Source organism: Furipterus horrens, unplaced genomic scaffold, assembly GCF_987537825.1.
Source record: "Furipterus horrens unplaced genomic scaffold, mFurHor1.1.pri manual_scaffold_12, whole genome shotgun sequence".
In the NCBI taxonomy this organism is placed as follows: Eukaryota; Metazoa; Chordata; class Mammalia; order Chiroptera; family Furipteridae; genus Furipterus; species Furipterus horrens.
In genome coordinates, this window is record NW_028327182.1 from 73,253,306 (window position 1) to 73,274,083 (window position 20,778).

At 39.3% G+C, this 20,778-nt stretch overlaps 1 protein-coding gene and 1 pseudogene across 2 annotated transcripts in view; one reads left to right on the top strand and one right to left on the bottom strand.

Moving 5' to 3' along the window:
* The window catches only part of PSD3 (pleckstrin and Sec7 domain containing 3), a 458,929-nt gene that overhangs the window by 347,951 nt on the left and 90,200 nt on the right, over nucleotides 1-20,778 (bottom strand). The gene's annotated exons all lie outside the window — the stretch shown is intronic.
* LOC149996380 (amidophosphoribosyltransferase pseudogene) lies at nucleotides 16,128-16,896 on the top strand (annotated as a pseudogene).

The window sequence follows — 20,778 nt, forward strand, 5'->3', positions numbered from 1 at the left end:
ATAGCAATAACTAAAATTCAAAGCATCTTTTTGTATTTTATTTAATCTTTATTGTATTTTTTCCATTATCCTATAGTCCCCTTATACCCCACTCTCCCCTAAAAAAAATATGGAATTTATGCATTTCAGCACTTTCTACAAAAAGTGTAATAACTCACTCGGTAAGAAGACGGCACGTATATATGTATAGTTTCTACCTATCTGTGCCTGTACTTACAGGCAGAATAGCTCAATTAAAATAAGTCCTAAGAAATATTATTTTATAATTCACATTAATGACTCTTGTTACACTGCACAAGACCAATGCTTTACTCCATAAAACCTGAAGCCCTTTTTTACTTCAAGGACTGGGTTGCCTCAGAACTGATTCATAGTCCAGGCATTGACTGTCCCCTTACAGCGGTACCTCGTGAGCAGCCAACTACTCTTCACTTCTCTGTGTGTGGCAAGGCCTCCTTGATCTTCAAAGCAGCTGAACTGCCGAGTGGTTCAGAACTGGCTGTTTTTCCCTAGAGAGGCACAAAAGACTCCTGTGTCTACAAATACTCTCAGCTCAGCGTCAGTGGTCTCCATTTTACATCCAAACCACTCCTTTGCATGTTTTGAAATTCAAAGAAAACATAACTTTATAAACAAAGCGACATAATTTCTACATTGAGTCTAGGACAGGACTATTATTATAACTAGTGTTGCTTTTTGGTCAGACTTTTTTGCTTTTACAACCCTAAACTGGTTTTTTTTAAATCCCAGATCTAAAGTGTTTAAAGCAGACTACTAAAAAACAATCTGTATGACCAATTTATTCTTCACTGAAGCTCAGCCCATAAAAAGGTTCATTCATGACAAAAAGCTATTTTTAAGTGCGACTAACTTACTGCCTAGAGTCCACTAACAAGTAAGTATTATACTTCAGTGGAATTTTAAAAGCTTAAAATTATATTTCTTCCAGCTCATTTCCACCTCCCCTGATTCTGCCATCCTGAATATCAACATTATTTTAAACTTTGCTGTTTTCTATTAACAGTAGCTTCATTCATTGGTCATTCCAATAAGCCTTTCTGAACACTCTGACACCTGACTTTCAATTCAGTTATACCAGTCAGGTTTTGGCTACCTCAAGATGCATGAGCACATCCTGCCAAAGCCCAAGGAAGTTCCCAACTGAAATCAGAGGGAGACTGACCTATGGCCTATGGCAGGAGACTATGCCCTCCAAGAACAGGAACTCCTAGTGGGCCATTCATAAGAGGAGGAAATGATTTACTGGCCAGCTTTGTTCCTTCTCATCCCATCACCCCCTCCTTTGCAGGTGACAGCATGTGTCATGTTCCCTGGTGAACATGCCCATCAGGTTGCCAGAATGACAATTTAGTACTCAAGTGGGGCATGAGGTTTACACTATGCTCTAAAAACTTACAGCCTCATGTTATTTGCAGACCTGAGGCTGCAAAATGCAGTAAGAGGTGTACAGAAAAGGTGTCCAATCCAAAAGTCAGTGGTCAATTTGCAGGATTCTTGAGCTGGATGGCAAGTTCAAACATGTGAAGCCAAAGAGCCAACTCTTCATTTTGCCATATGGCCATTATCATATCTACTAAATGGACCTCAAGCTTAATAAGGCTCTTTATTGTTTAAAGCAACATGTGAACAAAACGAATGGAAGCTTCATAGCAGAGCAAAAGCCATGCCTGGGTGAAACTCCTGGTAATATAACACTTGGTGTTTTCTGCTCCTATTTCTTCCAGTGAGTTTAAGGCATATTAGTAGCATGATCTCATTAATCCTTACAAAACTGTGAGGGAAGTAGGAAGCAAGTATTTTAATCTCCCTTTGTAAAATGAAAAAAAAAGATGCTGTACAACTTTTCCCAGGGTTACAGCTGGCACACACGGTCCCACAGCCAGGGAAATGTTGACATGACAGAGGGAAGAGTGGAATACTCTGGGTTATTTTAAAGGAAATACTGCTCACTGAGCTAAATGGATTTAATTAAGCAGCTGCATACTACGCACTCTGCAAATGGACGGCCAGTTCACTTCTAACGAAGTTTTTACACTCTACACTAGACTGGCAAACAAAGTTATAAAAATGCATACTTCCCCAGACGTCTTAACTTCCCGTCATGCCCTACAACTGCGCTTCTCAAATGGGAGCATCCCCAAATCCTCAGGGCTCCTCGGCACTGCACCAAGAGGTACACCAAGTCTCAGAACCAACGGGCACATTTTTGGAGCTCAGTTTGAATAGATCGTTTAAAATCATAAAAACATGATTTTTATATTAAAGTTAACATATTTTTTGAAATGGAATGCAAAATTAGCATGAAGTTTTCAAATGAGTAATAAAAGAAATAAGGCCGACACAGCATGCTGTCCAGAGTACGCCTGCCCTCAGGTAGGACAGGGAAGGGATACAAGAGATGTTACTGGTATTTTGCTTTTAGGTGGTTCAGGAAAAATGTTTGAGAGGCTCTGAGAAACAGAACTAAGATGTTAAGAGGAAAAAAATCATTCCAATCTACCCGCCTTGCCCAAACCATTCCAGGCAGACAGGAATACATCTTTACATAAAGGGTTTTTTTTTTTTTTTGGCTTTTATTTCTTTCCACTTGGGCTCTAAAACAGAGTGGGATTTTACTTCAGATCTTCTAGAAAAGTATCGTAAACATTATCAGTGGTAAAATGTCATATCCATGTTAAGCCTAGACAACATCAAAGGCTGATCAATTTGTTCCCTTAACTACTTTCAGACTGCCCAACACACACCAGGCACACCCTGCCAGCATCCTTTAATAAGGGACTGGACTCCTTTGACTCTCAGGACAGTGTTCTCTTCATTATTTCAACTGGAAAATTAGAAAACAAAGGAAAGGCAAGTGACCACGTATGTTGGGAGTGATTCCTTTACACTTACTGAAACTATCCACTCACATGATCACGTTAGTAAGCAAAGATGAGGCCCATAAAAGTAACATGCGGTTTATCAGGAAAACCAACTGACTGGGCTGACACAGGCTTCTCCCAACACTTCCAAATGCACACAATTAGGATTAGGCATCCAGGGTCCATTCAAATATTCCCAGAAGCTATGAGGGGCATTGCTTTCAACATCCAGGAAGTTCAACAAGAGACTAATGAAAGATCTAAACCCAAAGTACCATAACTAAACGGGTAACCACGCTGAGGAACCAACTGAGCCTTTAGGACCACGGGAGACGTTCATTTCTACCCCTTAGGACAGCTCTAAGGTTTATAAAAAGAACCAGGGTGCAGAAATGTGTGGCCATGTTCCCACAGTTCCTGAAATTGCCACAGAAGGAAAATCTTGATCCTCAATTGTGTTAGGGTCCACGGCCCCTGAGGTTGTGAACAAGCACATTGAGCCCTTCCTGCAGGGGAAACAAAAGCGCATGCACAGCACAGGACTCTGCACAGCTTCGGGGCAGCCTTCATTTCCACCCAATCACTGAAGTTCCCCAACTTAGAGAACCTGTTCCCCAATCCAGTTCTGACTGAGTATATCAGACATTGAGGAAAGTTTCACGAGAAGATCATAAAGTATATTAAACTTGATTTTTAAGAACAGAACTTGTATGTCTAGATGAGTTGTCTTCATTCAAAGAGTTACCCTAGAAAACCACACATGTTATTTCAAGGAACTCGAAGCAGATCATTTAAAGTTCCTATTCTGAAATAACCTTCAAAACCACTTTCCACATCATACAAAACAGGTTTCACTAAAGAAAAACTGTTCTCAGCTTGCTATCAGCTGGCTTACAGAGCAAGCTTGAAAAGTTGTGGCCTGGCTCAAAAATAAAAGCCACCCACGAAAAAATAAAGGCCCATTACCACTGAGGATAATTTTTAAAATGTGATTGAGGATATAAATGCAATTCCAGAGAAAAAGATTCAACAACATGCTGAGCTACTGTAACATCACAGAAATAAGTGTATAGCTTTCCAAAATGTCTACTCTGAAAAGAGTAACATCCCTTTAAACCCTTAAGTTCTATATAAAATTTATTTAATGTTCAGCAATGCCTTCCAGGATGGCTTCTCTTACTGGGATCAATTTTAATAACAGCTCTAAGGCGCCAAGTAGAGTTACATCATAGTCATACAATCTTTTAAAAATCCCTTTCCCTCGAATATTCTTGGACTGTGTCCCACAAAGTACACTACATATTTTGATTAACCCTGAGAACAAAACAGCTGAATTTAGACACAAAAGACAGTCAGAAACATAAATGACTCCTGTATTACTATCCTGGCTTTCACCTGTTTAGAAACCCATAGTACAATGTGAATTTGTGGAATGACAAGAAAACATTACCAATTCCTGGTGGCAGCAGCAAATTCAGTAATGAAATACAAAGTACACATCTTTTAGGCCTTGTTAAAAAATATGTTATACAAATAGCCTTTTATTAGTGGCCATTTCTAAAGAGATCCCACTACACCTTATTTGTTTAACGCATGCTATCCATGCAAATGTACTAACAAACAAACAAATCTCCCTGAGAGTTCTCATAAAGACGGTGTAAGATCACATTAATCAAATGTCCTTGATATTTTGAATGTTCACCTTCAAGAAAATTCAATATCCAAATTGTTATAAGGAATCTCTCATTACTATTATTAGCCTTGGCTATCATACTTTATAGACCTGAATTCTTGTTAATGTACTTGTACTTTCAGGTAAATGGGTGTAATTTAAAGTAAACCCAATGACCTTTCAAAATATGAAAATTCTAGTCACAAGGAGTAAATATTCAGGAGGAAAGAATGGATTATTATTATGAATCTGCAGACACCGGATACATGGTCTCCAAATGAATGACCCACAGGGAATTTTATTTAAGCCCTCCAAATTACATATAGCTTTAATAATTCAAAAAGTTTATTCCTGCTAATAATGTATATATACAGTATTATCTCTTATATAATGTTATACATGCATGATAACATTATTTCTTTACTATCTAGCTTTCTGAAATGAGAAGTACATGCCTGAAAGAAAGAAAAAGACAATTCATTTACGTCAATATATCCAATCACTGATAAACAAACTTGCCTCATTATCCTATATTTGCAATAAGAGCCCTTCCATGGAATGCGATTAAAACCTTCAGTGTTCCTAATTAGATTGTAACCTTTCTATAAGCCAATCAGACATAGCTTTCTTTACCTGTTTATAACACTTCCCACCTCCTAACTTCCAACATCCTGTCACGTTCCTTGCCTGACCTCTTCTTAACAGTACCTGCTTTGAAGGGGTCAAAAATTAAATCTTTCCTGGAAGACTACAAAATTAATCAGTTAAGGGTGAGAAGAAATGACTCCTAACTGCCACATGAATAGCAATTATTCACCCTAGGGAGTGCGTTCCTTCACTAGCACACGAAAACCTCAGAGGTGCTTAGGCGGGGATGATTAAACACCAGGATCCTATACCATGACTTGGAAACAGTCAATTAAGCACGTACCTATCTAGTTCCTGGTTAAAAGCAAACTGACTCTGATCAGGTTAGGTGGGAAAAGTATTTGTTTACTGGTAAGGTTTTGGGTAGCTCACGATCAGCAGGAGGGCTGCAGATGCAGACTCAGACTTAGGCTGGGAGCCAGTGGGACAAAGCACAGCTGAGGTCCTACCACAGAACAGCCTATGCTGCTGAAGCCACTGCTTCTCCACACAGGACAGTCACCTACACTCACCTGGGTTGGGCTCTGGACCCTTGACACTGTCAGCAGGATACTGGCTCATCAACCCCCAAGTCTTCACAGGCAAGAGGAGCTCAGAACCACTCTTCTGAGATGCAAACTCAACATGAGGACCAGAGACAGGCCAGGGGAGGGCTGCCTACCTCAGGCCTCAGCACAGGGAGGCTGAGCCGGGCTTCCCCACTGTTTCTGGTTCCCACAAAAAAAGGAGGGAACCAGGCGCAAAACAGATTTTGGGTTGGCCAAAAAGTCCATTTAGTTTTATCTGTAAACTAAAGGACACATTTTTCATTTTCACCAGTAACTTTATTGATTGGGGTATTTTGAGTATGTCGGCTGTCTCCCGCTGTTGGTTTCTAGTGGGTAGAGGCCAGGGGTGCTGCTACACATCTTCCAATGCATAAGACAGCCCCACAGCAAAGAATTATGTGGCCAAAATGTCAACAGTACCAAGAAACTTCACAAACCACTTATGACACACTTGATAAGTCACAGTACCTTCTTCATACACTCCGCAAATTATTTTTTGCGTTTCAATTGCATTTTTACAAAGGCACGATATGCTGAAAATGTTGCTTATTTTCTTCCATCTTCAATATTAAAAGCACTACACAAAAAACTCACCAATTTTGATGTTTATTTTTAAATGCATGCTGATGTGACATTGTCACAACATAATCTAACAAAAGTGTTTCAAATGAAGTTAAAGACACCTAAGCACTACTAGAGTCATCCTATGGAAAAAACTAAATGAACTTTTGGCCAACCCAATAAATGTCTGCCACAGAGCAGTCTAGGAGAAATTATTTGTACAGTACCTTCCAGTTCTAAAATACTATGGAAAGTTTTTATAAAAATTTAATGCTTATCACATAAAACAGAGAAGGTATGAATCTTACTGATTCAAATAATAAGGAATGAATAGTCTATGTCCTCAGTCTATTTGATAGGGAATGATCTGATGAAAGCTACTCATTAAAACAAACCAAATACAGTATCCTTCTATCAATTTATCCATTTATAGATTCATTTATCTATTTAACTTTGGCTTGTGAAAACAAAATGGAATTGATTTCTCCCAATGATACTTAGTAAAATATTATTATAACATTTAGAGCAAATAATAGAAGAAGTGAAAGGAGTCTATGAGAAACTGTTATGTACAAGAAGAAGACATTTTCTGCTACTCCAGAGAACACAGGTGTGATTAAAGACAGAAGCTTCAGAGTCAGATTTTGACTCAACATACATAATATCTCTGAACGCCTGAAGGAATCCAAAAATGGAGTAAGTTTCATAGCCACGTAGCAAGCTCCCCACCACTGGAAATACAGGAGCAGACTAGGCAGCCACTGTTAGGAACACAGTACATTGTATTTATGTCCCCTCAAACTTCATACGTTGAAACCATAATCCATTCTGATGGTACTTGGAGGTAGTGCCTTTGGAAGGTGATTAGGTCATGAGGGTGGAGCCCTCATGAAGGGGATTAGTGCCCTAAAATAAGAGGTTGGACAGCTGTCTAGCTCTCTTTCCATCATGTAAAGACGCACCAAGAGGACAGCCCTCTGTAAACCAGGAAGAGAAACCTCACTAGAACCCAACCATGACACCATCCTGATATTGGGCTTCCAACCTCCCGAATGATGAGAAAGAAATGCTTATTGTTTAAGCCTCCCAGTGTGTGGTAACTTGTTAGAGCAGCCTAAATGAACTAAAGCACACAGCATGAAAACTGACAGCACTGAGAAAGTGGGTGGGCTGGCTGGTCCAGACTTTTCAAGTTCTATCCAACTAGGATTAAAAAAAAAAAAAAAAAGAAGTCTATAGTCTGAATAAAAAACCTGAAATTAACGATAAATATTTGAATTTTGACTAAAATAACAGTCCAAATATAGAATGGGATAGATGTGAATTTTGGGGGTTTGTTCAGAAGACCACCTAACACAATCTTAGACTTTCATTAGAGGTTAGTGCCCAGTACCCAAACTGCTCAAAAGTTAAAGATTTTAGCTTTAGTTGATAGTCTTACGTGATTAATGCATATGGAAGGCTGTTATTCCAGGAAATTGAATTCATGGCCATGTGATTGCAAGCAATTCAACCTTTGTGCTCCAGGTGGTATGCAAGTGATGGAGATGGTATCTGAGCCCATGTGTTCCAGGGAGGGAATGCATGTAATGTAGGTAAAGAATTGTTGACCAACAGATAAAGTACTGGGAAAATCAACCCCAGACTACAACTCCTATCCAATTAGCCCTTTTCCCAAACCCCCTACCTAACCTTTCTTCTCCTTATAAAAAGGTTGGCTTGCAATGGCATGTTAAGATCATTTCTGAGGGTACACAACCTGCTGTGTCCTCAGACAGCCAGCCATCTGAATGAAGTGCCCATAAAGATTCAATCCGTATCTCTACATATTGGTTCTGGTAGTGATAGGCAGCACAAATGCTGACTTTTTCCGTTTTAAGACCACCTGGGAGACCTCAGTTCATCTTGGGATTTCCCATTTTAAAAAGAACAATGGCACACTTGAAAGTACCTAGATAGTGGTGACTAGGATGGCAAGGCACCTGGAAACTATCTCAAGAGGAAAACTAAAAAAAGACAGGGATGATGATATAAGAAAAGAAAAAGGCTCTGTATAAGTCTGCTCAGGCTGCTATAACAAGATCACACAGACTGATTAGCTTAAGAACTTCTCAGAGTTCTGGAGGCTGGAAGTCCAAGGTCAAGGTGCCATCTAGGGGTTGGTTTCTGGTGAAGTCTCTCTGCTTGGCTTGTAGATAACAGCCTTCTTGCTTTGTCTTCATATGGCCTTTTCTCTGTGCCCTCCTGGAGAGAAAGAAATTTCTGGTGTCTTTTCCTCTTCTTTTAAGAACACCAGTCTTACAGGATTAGGGCCCCATCCTTATGACCTTGTTTAGCCTTAATTACCCCACAAAAGGCTCTATCTCCAAATACAGTTGTTTAGTTGGGGGTCAGGGCTTCAACATATGCCTTTTGTGGGGTGGAGTGGACAAAATTCAGTCTGTAATAGAATCCAATGTTAAATATACAAAAGACTGTGACTGAACAGGATGCTGATTTATTCTTTACTACTCTAGAAGGCCAAATTAGAAACAGAGTAGGAGGACTGGAGATGGACTAGTTGAAGTCTAAGCTTCTTTCAACTCCACTAGCCATTATAACTATCACTATTACTGAACTATAGGGTATAAGTGATTGAGTGCTTCCTGCGGACCCGATCTATGCTAAGCACTACCTCACTGAATCCTTCTATCTACTTGGAGGTAAATACAACCATTATAGCCATTTGTTGTTGTTTATAAATTAAGGGTCAATCTCATCCAAGGTCACAGTGCTGGTAAATGGCAGGAGAGCCAGATCTCAGGAGATCAAACTCCGAAGTTACCCACCCAGCTTTAACCATAACACGGCACAGCCTCCTGAAATTAGTAAAAGACAGTAAGTATAATACAATTGAGGAAATAACTCCATTTGTCAATAGAAAATCACACAGAATTTTCTTAACACCAACAACCTCATTACCACGCCTGTTTATTTTTCTCCCTATGTTCCAGCTGTCTCCACACAGTGCTAGACACATCCATTCACTGCACACCAGGAGGCAGGTATTACCATGCACATCTTACAGAGGAGGAAGCAGGCTGAGAAAGCCTTCCTCAAACTCACAGTGACGAAAAACATCTGGGTCAGAATTCAAACTGAAGTCTGAGCTATTCCACTGTAAATCTTTTATTATAACCATAATCCATTCCTACTGGGCTCTCACTTGGCTCAGAACCTGAGACCTGATGAACGTCAAAGTCCCCTGAAATTGACCAAATTTCGCAGGGAGGGCAAACGTAGGTTTCCAGTTGTTCATATGGAAACTGATACAATAATTAATAAATAATAATACAAGAGTAAACTGTGTTTCACGTACTCACACCTGGAAGCCTATGTTTGCCCTATCCTGTATAATGCAACCCTGTCTTCAAGGGGAAGAGATCCAAGGAGAGCAAATCCTAGGAAACAAAATCAGGTTTCTCACCGCCAAGTCCTGTGGCCTGTTCGACAAATACTGACAGAGCTCCTATTATGAGCTAGTCTCAGGGAATATGTAGAGTAGTGCAGAAGAGAAAATCTAACTCCCCTAGACCTATATTCTAGTGTTGGGGGAGAACTGAACAAACATCTCACATTTAACATGTCAAGTTTAAAAAAAAAAAAAAAAATCCAGCGAAGGGGCAGGGAGCAGGAGGCAATGGGTGCTATTTTAGAACAGGTGGTCAGGGGAAGCTTGAGTATGAACTGAGGCAAAGAAGCCCAGCAGGCCTTCGAGCTATTACACCCAGCAGGTCCTGTAGTCCTGACTACAGTCAGGTACTTCCCTGCTATTCACTGAGAAAAGGGAGCACTGCAGTGCTAATTGCAAACAACAGCTCAAAGAAAAGGAAAAGCATGTAGTCTCCTTCCTTGACCACCAGGAGAGTAGTTGCCATGTGCTGTTGCCATGGCACTGGGGAACTAGAGAAAGCAGCATGCCAGCACCCGAGGATGAAGAGGAATACTCCAATGAGGAGAGAGGACAAAAGGCGAGCAGAGGTTTCACTCCCTGGGAGTGCTGAAGCCAACTGGGAAGCAGGCCGGAAGGGAAGCTTTCAAAAGTGGCAAGAGCGGGTGTGGGGAAGGGGAGGTCAGAACTGTTAGTTTTGGAAAAGGTCTTTGCCTAATACAACTGAAAACACACCAAGTTTCTGAAGTACTATATATCAAATAAGAATATTTTCTAAAAAGTCCATCTTTTTGGTCAAAATGTACCTTAGAGTTCAACCAGTCGACTTAGCACCTAGTGCGAATATGTCTTCATAAGGTATAGCCCAGGAGAGGAAGGCTACAGATCTGACAGGACAGAAGAAGCAGAACAGGGCTCACATCCTACTTCTTCTACTTACAACTACAGGACCTTGGAATAATTACTTGGCCTATCTAAGCCTCTTGTTCTTTATCTGTAAGATTAAAACACCAAGATTAAAGAGAGAACAGGTATAAAGGCTGACTCATAATTGTAAATGGATGAATATTCATTTCCTGGCCATAAACAGTTCCAGTATCTTTAACAGGGGTAATAACACTATCTACCTCATAGGGATATTTTACAGATTAAAATCTTAGCACAGTGTGTGGCACCCAGCAGTAACAGTAATAGCACTGTCTTATTATGTTATGTAGCAGGCACTGTTGTATGAAACTTTACATATAGTAATTGAAAGATTTGTGTTAGTATGAGAATATTACTGCTGCATTGCTTATCACTGCAAATATCAGGAAACAAGCAACTGAGCATTGCAGTGAACTGGATAACTAAACCAAGGTGCTCAAAGGATGCCCCGGTGTCTGCTACAGAGAATGAGAGAGCTCTGCGCATGCTGATGAAGATCTCCACATTTATTTCCTTTACAGATGTAAAAAAATGTGTATGATCCTTTCTGTAGAAACAGAGATGGATGGTGAATGCAATGGGTGCTGAAATCGACATAGAAGCATATTTTATTGTTTGTTTTTAAAGTTTCACAGTAGTTAAGAAATGGGCTCTGGATCCAGACTGCCTGGGTCCTAATCCAGGATCTTTTTATTTTTTATTTTTTCTTTATGGACTTTATTGGGGTCACATTAGTTAATAAAATTATATAAATTTCAGGTGTACAATTCCATTATACTCCCTCTGTATATTGCATTGTGTGTTCACCACCCCAAGTCAGGTCTCCCTCCATTCCCATTTATCCCCCTTAACCCTCTTCTACATCCCTCCCCACTCCCCTTTCCCCCTGGAAATCACTGTACTGTTTTTGTCTGTATCTATGAGGTTTTTCTGGGTATTTGTTATGTTTTGTTTTGTTTTGCTTAATCCCCTCCCCTCTGACAGCTGTCAGCCTGCTCTGTATCTATGAGTCTATTTCTATTTTGTTTGTCAGTTTATTTTGTTCATTAGATTCCACAAATGAGTGAAATCATATGGTACTTGTCTTTCTCTGACTGGCTTATTTCACTTAGTATAATGCTCTCCAGGTCCATCCATGCTGTCTCAAAGGGTAAGAGTCCCCCCCCCCCTTTTTAATGGCCAAGTAATATTTCATTGTGTAAAGGTAGCACAGCTGTTTTTCAACTCATCTATTGATGGACACTTGCATTGCTTCCATATCTTGGCTATTGTAAATAATGCTGTTCATTTCTTAGCCTCGGTATCCTCATTTGTAAAGCAGGATTAATAACAGTACCTACTTCTAACAGCTTTTGTGAGGATTAAAGAAACTAACAGATAAAACAGCCTCTGTCATATAGTAAGCAACCAGTTAATGTTATTTTGCTAATCATTTAAATATGTCAACATGGATTATGAGATTATGGGCCTTTTTTGTTTTCTTTGTACTACCTATATTTAAAAAGATAGAGACACAGATTTTTCTACTGAAAATACAAAATTATGTTTATGGACATGAGCAATGTATAAAATACTGCTGAATGAACAATGCTAATACAAAGCAGTATGTACAGCAAAACTCATTTTTACTAAAATATATTTATTATTATGCAAATAAACATATATAGGAAAACATTTAAATATGCACTAAAATGTTACCAGTGGTTTCTCTAAGAGGTGGATTATAGATTATTTCCATTTTCTTCCTTTTGCTTTCCTTATTTTCCTAAAATAAACTTACATTACTTGTGTAATAAGAGAATTTCACCTGTCAGAATTTATTTCCAACTATGGAACCTACAAAGGAAGAAGTTAAATTGATAAACTTCCAATGATGTAACTGGATATGGACTTTTAGAGTTAAAACAAATGAACAGTACATGTTTTCCTGAGATATTATGATGATACCAAAGAAAACAATTGATAATCAATTGCTAAGACTGCAATCCTTGATTGGGCCAGGCTCCCTCCTGACTTCAGGGAAGTATGCTGGGATTTAAGAACCTGAATCTGGCTCCAGGTAAACCTCACAGGCTTTAATGAAAGTCCAGAGGGCACTGTGGGCAACATTAAAGAGCAGCATAGCACGCCCAGCACTGGTGCTCCAACCTGTGTCATAGCAGCAAATCCACAACGGACCCTGAGTGACTAAAACATGCAAAGGCTTTTTGAAAATTAGTTTGCATTTTGACTCATGCTAAAAAGTCAAACCCTGAGGGGCATGGAATTTTGCTCAGATTTAAGATAGAAAGGGAAATATGAGGTTATATTCTTTTGCTAAGATTTGATAAATCTGAAAACTAACAAATTGTCAGCCATGCAAATTTCAATTTGTCTCTTCTCTCCTTAACATCTCTACATAACTCCACTGGTTGAACTGAATGATACAGCCAACAAGCCTACAGACATAGTAAGTTCAAGATGGGGTTTATTTATACTGCCAGCAGGCATAGGAAGTTCTCAGACAGAGTCCAAATGCCTAGTTCCTTCTCGAGTTAGCTACAGGACCTCAGTTCAATCTCTTCACCACTGTCATGATTCCACGACGGCTAAATAAGGTCACTGAACAGGAGAGCCACCAGGATGTTGGAGGAAAGCAGCATTTAACTAACTTTAATCTTATTAGGCAGCACACTCTTGGTCAATAAAGAACTTTACGCATTTGGATTAATAGAACAAAAAAAAAAAAAAAGGGAGAGAGAAATTGCTATTTTGGTATACTTTGCCTAATATTTCTTCCAAGAAAAAAATATTTTTATTATTTTCCTACTAATATTTTATCACAGCTTTTATATGAGTAGAGCACTTGTTTTGATATTAAATCATGCTTTCAGAGTACAAAAGAATAATCTTCAAGCTGTAAGATATATTTATGAAAAAGTAGGCACTTTATTGCATATAGGAGTGTTTTTGTTTTCTCTGCTGTGAAAACAAACCTCCAAGGCATAGAGAGATGGTGGAATAGTATCCTTATGCATAAGTCAGTTTTCCCTAAAAGTCAATTAACCTTTTTTTCCGAATTAGTTTAATTTTAAAGGAAATCTTGTGACTCTGAATTAATAACACTACATTATAATCATTTTATCAAGCTTTGCTCTTGATTATCTAATTTATTTAATTCCCCAAGGTTTTATTTAAAGGCTAAGAGTCTAGTTGTGCCTTAAATTCCTAACATGTAGGGTACCACAGCAAACAGGTCTTAAAATACTCAAATGGTATCAATGTAATAAAGGCTCATTAATTTGGACTGTGAAAGGTCATACCAAATTGGGAAATTTTTATTTTATTTTAAGTAAGTTTTTTTTTTTTAATTTTTCAATTACAGTTCACATATGTTATTATATTAGGTTCAAGTGTACACTCAGGGTCTAGACATCACATAACTTAGTAAGTGATCATTCCAATAAGCCTCGCACCCATCTAACACCACACATAGTTATTAGAATATTGACTATATTCCCGGTGCTGTTCTTTACATCCATGATATTCTGTAACAACCAATTAGTACTTCTTAATCTCTTCACTTTTTCCACTCACCCTCCCAACACCCCCCATTTTCTTTTCACTTTAAAAAAAATAATTTTGATCCTTTCATATACATGAAATAATTGAAATTAGGTTAACAATAAAGGTCCTTGGAGAAACTGCATTAACAAGTAAAAAGTACTATGATTAGAAATTGAATTTTAAAGTACACACAGGGACCTGAAAATAGTTTTATTTTCCCCTCTGGTGTTTAGGTTTTCATTAGTCATTGTCTTATTTTGTCTTTACTGTCAAACATTGAGTACCTCATACCAGTACCACTAGGCTTACATGGCACCTCATTTAATCCTCAGAACATTCCTGAATGTCAGTATTACTGCCCAATTATATATTACAGAACACACTCAGGGGTCGAAGTGTTCAGAAAGGTCTGTGTGGCTCTTCACCTCACCACACATTTTCATGAAGCCCATCAGCTGTTACCTGAGGATAAGGAGCAAATCAGCACAAAATATTCAATGTTTGAAAAAAAGCTCACAAGCATTTTTTAATAGTGCTATTTTTTGCTTATCTGATTAGTATGTATATTATTAGTGCTGTTTCTGAAGAGTTAGACACTTCACGTATCACTGATTGCCCCTAACTGATTCTTTGCACGGGCCATTAGTGAGCCAGGAACAGAAGAGAGTATCTTCTGGAAGAGAAGACTACACGGAGCCAGCAGTGAGATGATGAGGTATTGTCCTGGCTCTGCTATGTATTAGCTCTGTACTTGAGGAAAACCATTTGACTTTTCTGAACCCCACACAGCATGCCCACTATGAAGGTGCCATGGCAGGGGCAGTAATGTCTTCCCCACCTGCCTCAGAGGCAATGGCAGGATCAAACAGGTCAGCACGTGCAGAAGCACTTGGTAAGTTATACCTGGTACCACATTCACATGTGGCAAAACATGGTCCCTTCATAATTTTATTCTTAAAAGAGCTGCTGCACTCCTGCTATTATTTTAGAAGCAAAATTCTTTGAAGAGATTTAACCTAAATCTTAAAACTACGGAGAAATAAATGGAATTACATTTACAAAAATTTAGTTTTCTTTTTTTAATGTTTGGCAAAATGAGCTACAATTACGTGAGCTAATTCTGACCATATATGCAAAAAAAAAAAAAAAAAAAATACCACCACCACAACAACAAAAACAAAGGGCTAACCTTTAATTCCCTTATTGTCTAAAAAAATCTTTACATGGTATCTACCACATGCCAAGCAGTAGGGCAATAGCACTGAAAAAAAGTCTTTACCTGCTAGATATCTTGGTATCCTTTGCATCAATAGCCCTGGAACACCGTACACACCAAGGAATGTTACATAAGTAAGTAAACACATAAAAATTTACTGTATGAAAATGGCTGGAGGTCAATGACCCACCCTTCTAAGGCATACTGGCCTGGCTATGTGGGCAGCCGGCTGGGGCTGAGACCCCTGTTGCAGCGGCAAGTCCCTCCACATGCTCTCTGCGGGGATATGGCGCTGGAGGAGGTGGGGACTGAGAGGCATGCGGAGTGTTTAGGTTAGGTGCATCTGCTCAGGAGAGCGGCCCATGCAGCTAGATGTGCTGATATGATTCACCCTGGGACTCTTGGCTGCAGCCCCAGGGTCAGGAGAGTGCTGGTATTGTCAGCAGAGATGGAAGTTCAGCACCAACACTCAGAACACCCAAGGAATGGGTCTTATCCATCACGTGTGTATGAAGACAATGTGAAGAGTTCAAATCTTGAAACTGGACACACGCGGTATGCCACTACGGAAAACTGTGCATTAGAAAACTGTCAGCTCTTTGTTGTCACAGGAAAACAGATGTGGCACACAGTGGAGAACTGGTAAATGCTGCTCCATTAAAGAAAAAGCTTCTTGGTGTCAAGTTCTGAAAGCGAAATGATTACCAAGTTACTTGATATTACACCGAGGTCTAAAGGAAACCCACTGGCTTTCTGTATCTTTGAATATGTTTACTTTGCAGAACCGAATGGTCTATTTGAAGACCAAAGGGTTGACACCTAAGACACTGGTGCGGTCAGCAGCCGGCAAAGGAAGGCCCCGTGGGTGCAGATTCGGCCAGCAGTGGTCCAGAATCCGCTGCACACCACTGCCCCAGGTTACTCAGGCAAGTGTGGGCTTCTGCTGTGGAGGTGCTGTGTGAAAACCAGTATGTAGGAACAATGTTCATTCAGCCAAATGTGAGGTTAACACAACTTAGTGTTGCAAAAAAATTGGGGTATTGTCAGGCAACTTTAAAGGCAAAAGAACTGTTTCATAGATGATTCGATTATGAAAGGCAATACCATCTCACCCACAATCAAATATCACTCAAAGAATCTGGTGCAAAAGAGGTTCACATTCAAGTAGCCTCACCAACAGTTAGAAACCCTTACTTCATGGGAATAAACACACCAATAAAAAAAGAGCTTATTGCCACTAAACCAGAATTTGCACATCTTGCAAAATATCTAGGAGCAAACAGTGTGTGCATCTGTCAGGAGGACTGATTTCCCCTGGACAAGAAGGGATAACATTTAAAAAACAAAATGTGATAAAGCAAGATACTATGATTCAAGAAAATGAACTGGTCTGGAATGTTTTGAGGACAGTCATGGTATGTACAGCTTGTCTCGCTGGGAAATACCCTGTGGAATTGGATTGGTAGCTGGTAGGGGTAGATACAATGTTTCAAGATACAAAGTTGTCAGGAAGTTATAGTGGTTACACCTTATCCGTTTCCCTTTACTCAGCTGGTACAATGTAAAATGCCACATGCTTATGTTTTACCTTGATAAGTTTTGAGGGTTTTTTTTCTGAAAATGGTACCAAAGTGCTACGTTTTCTTTAATAATCCTAGATCAATACTTTGGTATTCTCTAGGAACTTGGATGATCCTTTCAGTTTTATTTAGTAGTTTAGTACTTTGACGCTATCAATAATGAGACAGTCAACAGTAATACAAAGGACAGGTAAATTTTCTGTTTGAAAGGGGATTGCCAGATACTATATCTGACCACAAATTCTCATAGAACTTTGTAGAATGTTTCTTGCGACTTACTGAAATTCAGTTATGCAATATTTTCACACCTGAACATTACAAACTACATATTATACAATAACATGGGTAATCTTTTTTTACACAAGCATTGAGTAGCCTTTTTCACCTGATCAGAGAAGGCAGGTAGTAGGTGGCATTTGCAGGTCCATGCTTTAAAGAGTTTGCAAGAGGTTAGACTAAAATGGAGTGAGGCAAACAGGAAAGGCAAGTTAAATACATTTCATGCAAATTTTGAATCCATTATATTTCAAAGGGGTCAAGCCCCTAGAATTCTGGTTGCAGTTATGATCCTGACTTTGTTAACTTTAGAACAACCTTTTTAAAAAATGCCTTTTTGTGCCTCACTACTCCCAACCTGTGCAATGGGGTGCTTATATTACTAAATTAAATAATAGGAATGTGAATGAGTGTGATACTTTTTTTTGTGGTTAGAGCCATCCTTTCACCCCTTAAATTTAAGAGTGCGTGATGATATTTTTTGAGATGTTGGCTGTTCACCTGCAATTGAGATTTCATTATGACGGAGGGAGATACACAGCCTAACAGTGCTTTGCCACTTGTCTTCGAGATGCCTTAAGAATGACTATAAAAACATGTCTGTGGAAAAAGTTTTCCTATATTTGACACGAAGGTATGATCCATACTACTTAGTGCCTTTGTGGTATAAGCCCAGTAAGTAACTTAGTACATTCGAAGTAAAAAATAATTTTAGATTCTAATAAGCCTTTGATCCTACATGGAACAGACAGCTGTCAGAGGGGAGGGGGGTTGGGAGACTGGATGAAAGAGATGAAGGGATTAAGCAAAAAAAAAACCATATATATATAACACAACAGAGTGGTGATAGCCAGAGGGAAAGGAGAGCAGGGCTCAAGTGGAGACGGGCAAAGGGAGGAAAACGGGAACAGAAAGAGGCTTTTGCTAGGGGCACTGGGTGCACAGTGCAGTGTACAGCTGATGACTTCTTGAGTTGCACACTTGAAAACTGTACGGTTTTGCAAACCAATGTCACCCCAATAAATTCAATTTTTAAAAAGGATATAAAAATAAAATCTGCAACTCTAAAGTTAAATAAGTGAATAAACTGAGATATTGTTTCAATAAAAAAACAAGCTTCTGATCTTTAATTTGATTAATTATATACTTTTTAAAGTGACTACTAGCAAGCATATATCGTATCGTATCGGCAGCCGTCCATCTCGAGAGACGATGGTGTAGCTTCTTAAGAGTCTATCTGCACTGCCGAGAATGGCTGTGCAGTCCGACTCGGGAGTGACACGGTATCTGTCTCCTCCCGTGTTGAATCGACATCTTGCGATGACGCTGGAGTGTCCTCTCCAGTGAAGCTGAAGCTACAGAGCCTGGGCAGGGTGATATGGAGGGTCTGCTGTTGCCCATGCAGCAGACCCCCCCTCTCTTCGCAGCTGAAGGGTCCAAGGGAAAGACGGAGTCGATACAGCTTGGCTTCAGGTGCGCCGCAGGAGTTGCCGGTGTTGACTACAACGTCAAACCGCCTTAGGGACTCCGGCTCCGGATTTTCTGTCGGGGTTTACTCCCTTAGCCTTTCCCCTGAAGAGGTATGCTGCAAGGCAGCGGAGGTTTTTTGGAGTCAGAGTTTTCCTTCTCTGATGTGCCCTGACTGGAAGATCGAACCAGCGACACTTAGCTCGCAGGCCGACGCTCAATCCACTGAGCCAAACCAGCCAGGTGTATATACACATACATATTGCAATTAAATGATCAAGTAGAAGGACTGTCGATTTTATTAAAGGATCAAGAAGACAACTCTATTTTTGGAATTAGCATATCCATCTAATTTCAAGCATTAACTTATACTTTTTTCTACTTAGCTTTATTGGGACCAACCAGTTCAATTTTTTTTTTTGAACTTTTGCCTTGTAACATCTGAGATTTAAAATTTTTAAGACATCGGCGGGGGGGGGGCTGAGCAGAAGAGGGCAAAGGGGGAAAAAACTGGGACAACCATAATAGAATAACAATGAAAAAGTTAAAAAGAAATTTTAAGACAACTTACCCCCAATTCCTGTATGTAAGATTTTTTAAATATAAAAGGTTTGCTTCTGTGTTGTTACCATAATTTGATGTGCAGTTTCAAAATCCATTTTGAAATTTAATGTTTATTAATAACTAAAATCTTTTGTCTTCATTTGGTGTGCAGTCTCACCTGCTGTACTAGAGCAGGCCAAGACAAAATCCTGGTAGCTCTTTAAGCCCAGGCAGCAGGCCGACAGATAACCTTCTGGCCATGACCAAAGCAAACTGATATTTGCATAAAGCCTTGGGACCATCTGTATATAACCTCATCCCAAATGTACTGCTCACAGCAGCATGGAGGAAGCAAGACTTATGGGTCAGTTTTGAATGGTCTTACCTGCATTTGATTTTTTTTTAATGAAAGACTCAAGGAAAATATTACGCCTAATTTTTATTTGACATCTGTGTTTTCCTATTTGTTTTTTTCATAGTTTTTATTTTGCTTCATTGAAATGCTTTTATAAAGGAGTATGGTACTGTGACAGTTTGGTAATTGTACAAATTTCTTAATGTTTCTCCATCATGGCCTTTTATTTCGCAAGTTTCTGAAGTCTGAAATTACTATTTTTTTACCAAATTAATCTGAAATGTTGAACTGCTTTAAATTTATATATATAGAGTATTGTGAACTGCAGGGGAAGAGAAAAATGTGTTTTCACAAGATCTATATTGTTGCGAACTAAACTAAGCCTACTTTTTTTGTGACTTCATTGAGATGTGTTGGTGACAAATATACATAATTATTTTTTTAAATGACCAGAAAGATACCTGTCAAGTTCCTTATACGCTGACCAAATAAAACACTCTGATTCTTTGCAAAGACTTGACTAAAGGTGCCCATTTCATCTGCTCCACCAGAACAGTGTGGTGAAGGAGACCAATAAAAGCAGGAAAGCCCTGGCCCCAAACTCCAAAATAAGATATGCCTGTCTCTGTTATCAGAAAAATAAAACTGAAATCGATGAAAACCAGACAAATAAATCTCTCGTGTTAAAAATAAGTAAGCCCCCAGTGTACAACCTGTTTTTCATCGATCAAACAAACCAGGTAAGGCGGCATTTCTAGGCCATCACCCTTGGGTCCACATGGCACTTACAAAATGGCGTAATTAATTAGTCTAATCATCGCTTCTGTTCCACGTGGCTGTTGCTGCATAATCACCCAACTCAAAAACATTCACCCACCCCCACATGCCAATCCCCTCCCTCCACAGCTCCATTTCCTTACATAATTGTCCCTCCACATGTTAAAAACAAGTACTGATATGGGAGTATGGAGGAGACCCCAAAGTTCCAGGACACTTTTTCCTTAGAAACACTAAAGGCACAGAACTAAAAGTTCTGATCGTCCTTCAGGAATATGCAATAAGAGTAGGGAAAATAACTTTGATTTCTGAAATGTTCTTAATCATCAGTTTAAAAATCTGTACAAATG